Source organism: Lygodium microphyllum, chromosome 12 (assembly GCF_053477565.2).
Source record: "Lygodium microphyllum isolate KBCC chromosome 12, Lygodium_microphyllum_v1.1.10, whole genome shotgun sequence".
NCBI lineage: Eukaryota > Viridiplantae > Streptophyta > Polypodiopsida > Schizaeales > Lygodiaceae > Lygodium > Lygodium microphyllum.
Window position 1 is genome coordinate 80,465,214 of NC_141146.1, and position 9,130 is coordinate 80,474,343.

The following is a 9,130-nucleotide window of genomic DNA, read 5'->3' on the forward strand; positions in this document are numbered from 1 at the left end:
GTCTCACCTGAGTATTAAGGGCAGTTACTAGTCCATCAAACTTTTGTGGACAAATCCGAAGACACCTCCGAGCTAGCTCTTCGCTAGTCTTTTGTATCCCAGCGCCAGCCATCTGGTCGCGTAGATTCTTAATCCGAGTGATGAATGCTTCAACCGTCTCTCCTTCAGCAAACTTCTCCGCTGCTAGTTGATTCTCCAAGTTTTGAATCCTTGTTTGGTTTCGTGTTTCATACTGACTCCTTAGTACATTCCAAGCCTCCGACGCTTTGGTTGTATGCTGAATCAGAGTCAAAACACTGTCAGAACAGCTTGTAACTAAGGCACACAATGCATCTGCATTCCTTCGTTTCCAAGCTCGTAGAAGATCTGCATTCGGAGGAATCATCACACTAGGATTTGATGGGTCGGGGGTAGGCTGTGGTTCTGCGTCAGTCCCCAGCACAGTCTCCAGAAGCTCATAAGAATCAAGGATAGTAGTAATTTTGAACTTCCACAAGGTGTAGTTTGTACCATCTAACTTGCCTTCGCTGAAGGTTGGTGGACGAATCCTCAGTGTTTGAATAGCCGGTACAGCAGCACCACCTCCTGCACCGCTTCCGGATGCGCCAGAACTGCTTCCCGGAGTCGACATCGTTTCTCTTTGCTGTTGAAGCCTTTGCCTCTTGCACGCTCTCCGATCTCTAGAGCCCCCTGGGCTCTGATACCATGTAAAAATATTACACGGCGCAGCGAACAGAATCTGAGAAAGAGATAGAGAGTACACAACAGATAAGAGGAGAATCAGTAAAATTCTTTAACTCCAAACAACTGATACAAAGATGGCTCTGTCCACCCGTGCGCTTCCAATGAATGAAGCTTAGATGGCGATCTAGACAGAAGATAGGTGAAGAGCTTAAGGCTAGCTGGAACAACAACTCTGACTGGGTGAAAGATAAGTGTAAGATGGCTGCGAAGGGGTTTAGCTTTTATAGCCCGCGAAGGTCGTTAGGTCGGCCTGCTGACCGACCTACCATATGAGCCTCCACTAGTCGGCCAGGGAATATTCCAGGGAATATTCCCTTTACCATCGGGCCGGGGGCGCTGCCCCCGGACCCCCGCCAGGGGGGCCGCTGGCCCCCCTGGGACCCCCCAGCCAGGGGCCGCTTCCGCGGCCCCCGGACCCCACAATAGGGGCCCCTTTTAACTCCCTTACCACGCAACTCAATGCAATGTGCCTCGAGTTGCTACCAGCTTAACCACTCCGTCTAACCCAAAGATTAGACCCACAACAGTCACCTTTTTTTTGCCATCCGGTCACATAGACCTCATCTGATATACAAGTCAGGACTCAACCAATGTCCGGGCTCACATTTGGCTTCTCCTCATAATGGGGGCCTTACAACTTTGAGCACCATGGATCATTGGTAGCACCTAATGAGGGTGGGGCATTGATCATATCTAACAGCTTCTGCATGACTGCATTTCAAAGATATAATCAAAAAATTGGTGAGAGCTTGCGAGGAGCTTGCTCTCGAGTCACTTGAGTGTTTATGAGCTCTTCAATGATAGAAGCATGCTTGGTAAAGTGATAAATTCAAATTCCCCCCAAGAACAAGGAAGGATTCTAACAACCACCACTATAGCTTCATCTAATAGACCTAAATCAAGAGATTCATAGTTGTGGACAAATAAGGTGAAGTTTTTGTTAGGGTATCTTATGCTATTGACCAAGCTATCACATGTATCAATAGCCATGTTCTCATAGAGCGATAGTATGTGGGTCTTAATTTAGCTAGTGGTTTGGGTTTAGTGTGGCATACTTGGCACATATCATTACATGACCTCTCAGGAGGATTTGGTTTGCTTTCAATCACTGTAGGGGTTGGCTTTGGTGATGGTTCACTAGGGGTACTGGGTGGTGAGTGGGGTCTTGAAAATTGGCTCCCATTGAAATGTCATTATTGGAATTCATGGCCAGGGTGTTGGCACTTTCTACTTAGGCTTCCACTCCTTAGCATTTGGCACAGACTATTGAGTCGAGGGTATCTTCATATTTGAAGTTGATGGTAACACCTTGTTATTGCTTGGAATTGGGGTATCTTCCATTGATTTTCCTTTAACACCTAGCTAGTTGCTGCTAGAAAGAGGTAATGTTTGAGTTCATCAAAGGATTGTTTATTAAGGTTATGTAGATTTTGTGTGCTCCTTAGTTTCCCAGGTTGTGTCAATTTGCTAGACGACCTTTCAATCTTTTGTGGGAAGAGTGGTTGAATGATTTGGTCAATGAGTGTTTGACAACACCTAGAAACAATGCCTAATATTGCAAAACTTTTAGTAAAATTGTACATAATTGGCACATTGTTACCAAATTTTTACATTAATTTAATGTAGATGCGGTTCTCATTGTTGCTGTTTTTGGAGGCCATGTCTTTGTAGTCTTTAGCTACGAGATGTCGATACAAGGAAGTTTTTGTATGGGAGAAAGGTGGTGCTATAGATAAAATCTGATAGATTTCCTTAGTGAATCCTAACCATGACCAATCTAAAATTTTCCCATAGGGAATTATTATAACCTAGAGAAGATAAGATATTGTCTTCTCTCCCATGATTCCCCTTTTTCCCCAATACCAAATTAGATTTTGCTTTAGTGAAATGAGGCAGGTCTAGGAGCTTTGTGGTGGTTCGGCACATCACATCAGTAACACTTGCATGCCCCTTGTAACCCCGCAATGCAAATCATAGTTCATTTGGGGGCAGTTTCAATGTTAATAGATTGGTTGTGTGACATAGAGTTCTTTAGCAATGTGCTAGAAATCTTTGAAGCTCTTGAGAAGAGAAATATGGAGCCACTTGAAGATGTGATGTTACTTGCACTTGTTATGCTATTTTATATTCATTGATTGGACTTGAGTTCTTTGGGTCAGATCTTGCATATAGGTGTATAAGGCAGATAGATGGCCAAATGTCCTACTACCCTATAATATACTGTTCACATTTCTCAAATAGAGAAATTAAGTGCTAAGCAATTCAATATGCAAGAAAAATGGTGGAAACCCTGGCTATGGATCTCAGTCTTTTGACATGTTTCCATCATCCATCCTAACACTCTTTCAGGTTGTGTCACTAGAAGGTTGGAGCTTTGTCATGCATGTTATGGAGATTGTTAAGTTCAAATATGAAATGGCTTATGTTATCACTCTTGTTGTTATTGTTGGATGTTTCTTGGTAAATATTGTGGTTACTGTAATGTAGAGTTTTCCTTCAAGTTCTTCATAAACATTAGGCTCTTTTGAAGAAGAATAGAAACACAAAGAAGTTCAATTTCTATAATACAACTATTCTAGCAAGCATTCTAAAAGATGTCGTACTTGATAAGGACAAGAAATTGACATGGAGGGAAATATTTAAAATTAAATCTGAACAAATGAGGACGAAATATCAATCTAAGGTTAATACTATGTTTTATGTAGAAAAAATTGTGGGCAATGCTGCATCAATCAACACAAGAACGATAATAATGGTTTTATTAAGGTTTAGAAAGGGGGAGGGGAAAGGAAAGTATCAACTTACAATGTTGGAATTATTCATTCCCCAAGTTGTAATGTTACCAGTGAGTATTATCCTTGTTTGAATGAGATGGATCAAAGAAAAATGGATTCAGATGGTGCAAAGAGAGTTTTGGACATGATTGATTAGTCATCTTATGGTATTAAAGATGGACTAGCTAGTGCAAAAGTAGTGCTGAGTTTGTATGTTGGATTTTTCCAAGCATTACTTATTTGGTATAGTTGCCAAGGTAAAGAGTTAGAAGACAAGGACTTTGGATTGCAAAATGAGAATCAATTTCTCTAGATTTTTCAGCCAACCAGAAACAAAAATTGATGAAAACTGTTTAGTGCAAATATTTTGGAGCTTGATAAAAGGAAAGGGGAAAGGAAATGAATTACAAGAAAAATTAGACAAATTAGAGGGAGGAGAAGCTGTTGGAGGTCATTGGGAAAAAGGAGGGGTCGTGAGCAGGAAGGAGGGGCGTCGATTGATGGAGAATATGAAGGAGATGCTGCAAGGGATGGCGAGTTGCCTATTCATTTGAAAATTTTCATAGGAGAATGGGGTCATGAAGAGAAGGGGGGCACCATCAATTAAGATGCACGGAGAGAGAGAGATGGATGGATCATGGATGGAATCATTGAATTTGGAACTTTGGAGTCTGTTTATGGAGGTGTGTGGGTCAGGACTCCACCTATTGCAGCATTGAATGGATGGCGAGGACAAGAGCGCCATGAATGGGAAAGAGAGAGAGAGAGAGCCATGACCTCTGCTCTTCATCTTTTGCATCATCGAGCCCTGTCTATTTGTGTGTGTGCCTGCCTACCTGACTGCGTCCGTGTGTGGCTGTTTGCAAACATATTCTCTCGCCATGGATGCCATTGACACAGTTGTGAGGCCCATCAAGGACTTTGCAAAGGATAGCGTTCATCTTGTCAAATGGTGCCATAAGCCGGATCTCAAAGAGTTCTCAAAGGTTGATTTTTGAATAGCTATTGGGTTTGTGGTAATGGGCTTTGTGGGCTTCTTTGTAAAGCTAATTTTCATCCCCATCAACAATATCATTGTTGGATCTGGATGGTTTATGAATCAACAATACTATACAATGTGGAAAAGTGATATCGATTGGGCAAGGTTGTAAAGAACTCCCAAGAGCTTAGAATTTGATGTGGGGCTTATAACCTAGTTATTTTACAAGTCACATTGGGATTTTAGTGGCACAATTTTTACAAGGAAACATTTTGAACATATTATCGGTGGTGCTTGTCTATAGTGCAACAATGAATTGAATCTTATCCTAGGGACAAGATAGGTCCTCTAACATGGCCATGGGTTTAAAGCTCTTAATTAAAGCTTAATAGCTTTAAAGTCTTAAAGGCCATTTCTATCATGATAAGTCAATCACTTAGCCCAAGAAGGCGAGGAAGTAAAAAGAATGATGATCTCGGGTGCGAGACAACTGGGTGGAAGATAGATCTTGGCTAGACTGCAAAGGACACGATTTCCAAAAGCGTACTTACGACTCTCGTACTTTAAATGAGTGCCTTAACTCGTTTAACAAAAATAAGTGATTCAACATAAATATTTCTTTGGTTTACACTTTTTATAAAATGTCTTTGAACCTTATTTTCAACTCTAAATAGTTTTTTGTATTTATGTATGTTTGATTTATATTGTAAAAATGAAAAAACTAATTTTTTTAAAAAAATGGTTTAAAAATAGTATAGATAAATTTATATAAAATATTTGGTTAAACAATCATGAGATATAATATTTTTATAATGAAGTATATACTATTGAAAGTATTTTTAAATTTTTTGAAAATTTTTAAAATTTTTTGATATCTTTTTAAAATATTTTTTTTTATTTTGGATGAAAATTATAGTATATATTGATAAAAATCATATTTTTAACTTAAAAGAAAACTAGGATCTTTTATGGAAAAATTGAGAATATAGTTTTGAATGTTTTATTGAATTTTCTTGCGGTTAGAGAAAAATAAAATTAATTTGATGTTATTACTTTGAAATATTATTAATATAAAATATAGTGTTTTCAAGTTTATGCAAATTAAGAGTGTTGACAAAGTATTAAATTATACAATATGGGATAAGAGAAATGTTAAGAAAAATGGAAATTAGAGTTTATGGGTTTAACACAATATTAATGAGTTTGGGAATCTCCCAATTCCCATTTTTTGAATACTAAAAAGGTGGCACCCGGATAACATGCCCATAAGTTTCTCAAAACTATATGATGTGACCTATCATTGGAAAGCACTTGAAAAATGGAGTCTATTGAGCTATAGAGCGCTCGATTTGGAGTTATAGTGTTCAAGTTATGACAAATCCAAAGATTTGACCACATGTCCCAAACTTATGGGAAATTCCCATATTTCCCAATATGGTGTTGTTTGTAGAATGTTAGTTGCCTTATTTTGAATGTTTATTGATTAATAAATAATAAAGGACTTTATTATATAAAGATAGAGAAGAGATAATTTAAAAGGAATTTAAATGGAAATGTATAGATAGATCCACTAGATCTATTCCATGAGATCAATTTTCTTAAGGGATAAAAATCCTAGGCTTAGAATTTTAGTGTCCGGTGTAGAGACCTAGAGTGAAGATTTAAGAGACGAAGTGCAAGATTAAGTAAGCTTACTGAGTTCTAGATATTAGATTAGTTGGACTACTATGAAGGAGTGTCATAATTATTGAGGAAGGCTAGATAAATCATAAATATTAGTTTACAATATCACCTATTTAGTGCAACAACTTGTAGGAGTTGGCTTGACAACCCAGTTAAAAGTGGCTCCGGGGTCTTTGGCTAGCAGTCATTTTTTGGTGCGTTTGTCGGGAGACAAGTGCACTCGGATGGGTGATTGATCTCAATAGGATATTTAAATCCTAGGTATTTATGAGTAAACATGAGGTTTCTTTTCTAAGGGACTTCTTTTCAAATTTGTCCCAAGATTGCCAAAGGAGGATATTGGATTGGGCAAGAGACACAGACTTAGTAGTGGGGGGAAAATATTTTGGCCCGCAATTAATTGTAGATGTAGAATAATTATCTTCATGGAGTTGGGGCTATAAAGATTGCACACAAATCATAGTTTTATTAGCAACGCACTTTGGGCTAATAGATGTAGTAGAAATAAATACAATTAGTGTATTGTACCACTTCGATTGATATTATCGTAATGCTTATCGAAATTTTAGAAGGGTGGTCTCGGATGATGTGTTGCCTTGGATATGTGTATCTACAGGTTTAAAAGTTATTTTCGACACAAAAGACATTAGAGAGGTCGTTGAAATTTTAGGCCTAATCCCTGAGCAAGAAGAAAAGTTGCCTTGTGGAGAAATAGACTCAGAGTTACCAACCATTCTAAACCTTCTAAGCGCGAATGCAAGCAAAAACCTAACTTTATAGCTTTAAACAAAACATGTGAAATTTTGGAGTATGATAGTAATAGCTATTTCATTAATAGTGGTTTCAAAGGAGATACAGAGACATCAAAATGAAGTAGAGATCAATGAACTAGAGAACGAGCGGCGCGATAGGAGGCTTGGCTATTAGAAAGGCTTGAGAGAATGAATGCATTATTGAATAAGGGGATAGACGTTGTGTCTAACTCAAACGTAGAACCTTTTAGGCCTAGTATATTATTCGATAAAACACCGTCAAAGGGGAGTGAAGTAAAATCATATCAATGGGATCAAGTTGCCTCAAGTAGTAGCAGTGCCAGTGGGGAAAGGAGTAGACAAAATAGTGGAAGTAGGGGGAGTGAAGCTAATGCTATAGTAGGGAGTACTGAACCACCCTTTGATTGGGATTTAGAGTCAAATTTTGGATTGCGCCAACTATTTAAGGAGCCTAAGGAACCTGCGTAGTTTGATATTACCCAAGATTTAGGGTTGGAGATATTATTTAGAGAAATAATGGCTTGCAATCCACTCAGATTAGCTGACTTCATGCAATTTGGGGGATTGTGGAACGAGGATCTCGATGCGCATTTACAAAGATTTGAGATGACCTGTGTCGCCAATGCAATAGTAGACGATGACCAAAAGCTTCATATCTTCCCTGCAACACAAAGATAAAGCAAAAAGGTGGTACAGGAACCTATATGCCTAACATAAAGTGACTTATGCGGCCTTATCAAGAGTGTTCTTAGAATAATTTTGACGGCAAGGTTTCCAAAATAGACTAGCCCTTCAATTGGATTATTTGTCCCAAGGAACAACCGAAAGTGTTGAACATTACATTGAGTGTATGGAGACAATTATTCGAAATATGAATCCAGCTCCTGATGAGCCTACGCAAAAGTGTAAATTCATTGATGGGCTTAATCTTGAATTTTATCAGCGTGTTAGTCTACAATGGCCAGCTACATTGGCAGATGCTTAAACACATGCTAGATGGTGGAAAGAAGTGCAACTTAGCCAATAATGATGGAGAGACTTATTATAAGAATTTCGGATGGAATATCCAAGCACTTCAAGTGGGATATCTAAGAACGTGTCTTATGTGACCATTCCTTTAAATCTATCGATAACTTCAAGTCCAAATGTATTAAGTGTACCTTTAAATCTGTACACTTCTATTCTAGCCTATATGATGTAGACAAGAATACCTTCTATGCCTCAATCTCAGTCCCCTCTTGATGAAGCGAAAGTAGCTGATATTATTGCAAAATCCCTAGGAAAGTTGAAGAAGGAAATTATGAGTGTAGTGCAAGTACCTTTGAAAGAATTTGATAACAAAATAGTCTTCTAGTGCACAACAATCCTTGAGCAGCTCAAATCCAAATCCACCTAGATCCAATATCTAGTGTGGTAACTGCCATGGGTATGGCCATGCGGCTACAGAGTGTCCGACACCTTGAAGACTAATGCTTGACCATCCACCATTCTACACTTTTTACCTTAAGATAGGGCATCTAGATACAAATTGTTGGCATAAGATAGGTCAAGAGCAACAAAAAGCCCGTTTGATGATGCAAACGAATTATAATTATATGGATCATAATAATACGACTTATGAGATTGGACCACCTAATCAACCTTTTAGGCCAAGAGGATTGCCAACCCAAGGTAGACCCCCAGTACCCCGAAATAATTACAATAGTGATGGAAACAGAGGAAGAAATTCTCCTTTTAGGAGAAATAATGGTACTTTTCATAATCCAATGGGGAAAAATGGACAACAAAGGCCTAGGGGACCGATAATTTGTTATTGATGCCAACAAGAAGTTCATATAGCTAGATATTGTCCAAATGCGTGTAAAAATTAGGACTATACTCCTCTATGCAGGAGGTGTAGTGGTGAAGGGCATCACGAAGAGAATTTCCCTAAGTAAGAAGATAACAAAACTAATGACAGGGGTAGGAAAATTTCTAATGAACCCTCAACGTCATCCACAAATTTAGTTGAAGTAGAAACAACAAGGCAAGTGAATGGAGTCAAGTCTAAATTCACACCCTGTAGGGTGACATTTAAGGCTGACCCCATGATTGTTGTGGTTACCAGAGTGGAAAAGCAACAATGAGAGGAGCAAGGTCTGGAGGAAGAAAGTCCACAATTTAAAGGAGCAATGAAG

At 38.6% G+C, this 9,130-nt stretch overlaps 1 pseudogene; it reads left to right on the forward strand.

Annotated features, from left to right (window-relative positions):
• The first annotated feature begins 4,399 nt into the window (after positions 1–4,399).
• Positions 4,400–4,669, forward strand: LOC148027975 (protein transport protein Sec61 subunit gamma pseudogene; annotated as a pseudogene).
• Positions 4,670–9,130: the final 4,461 nt, after the last annotated feature.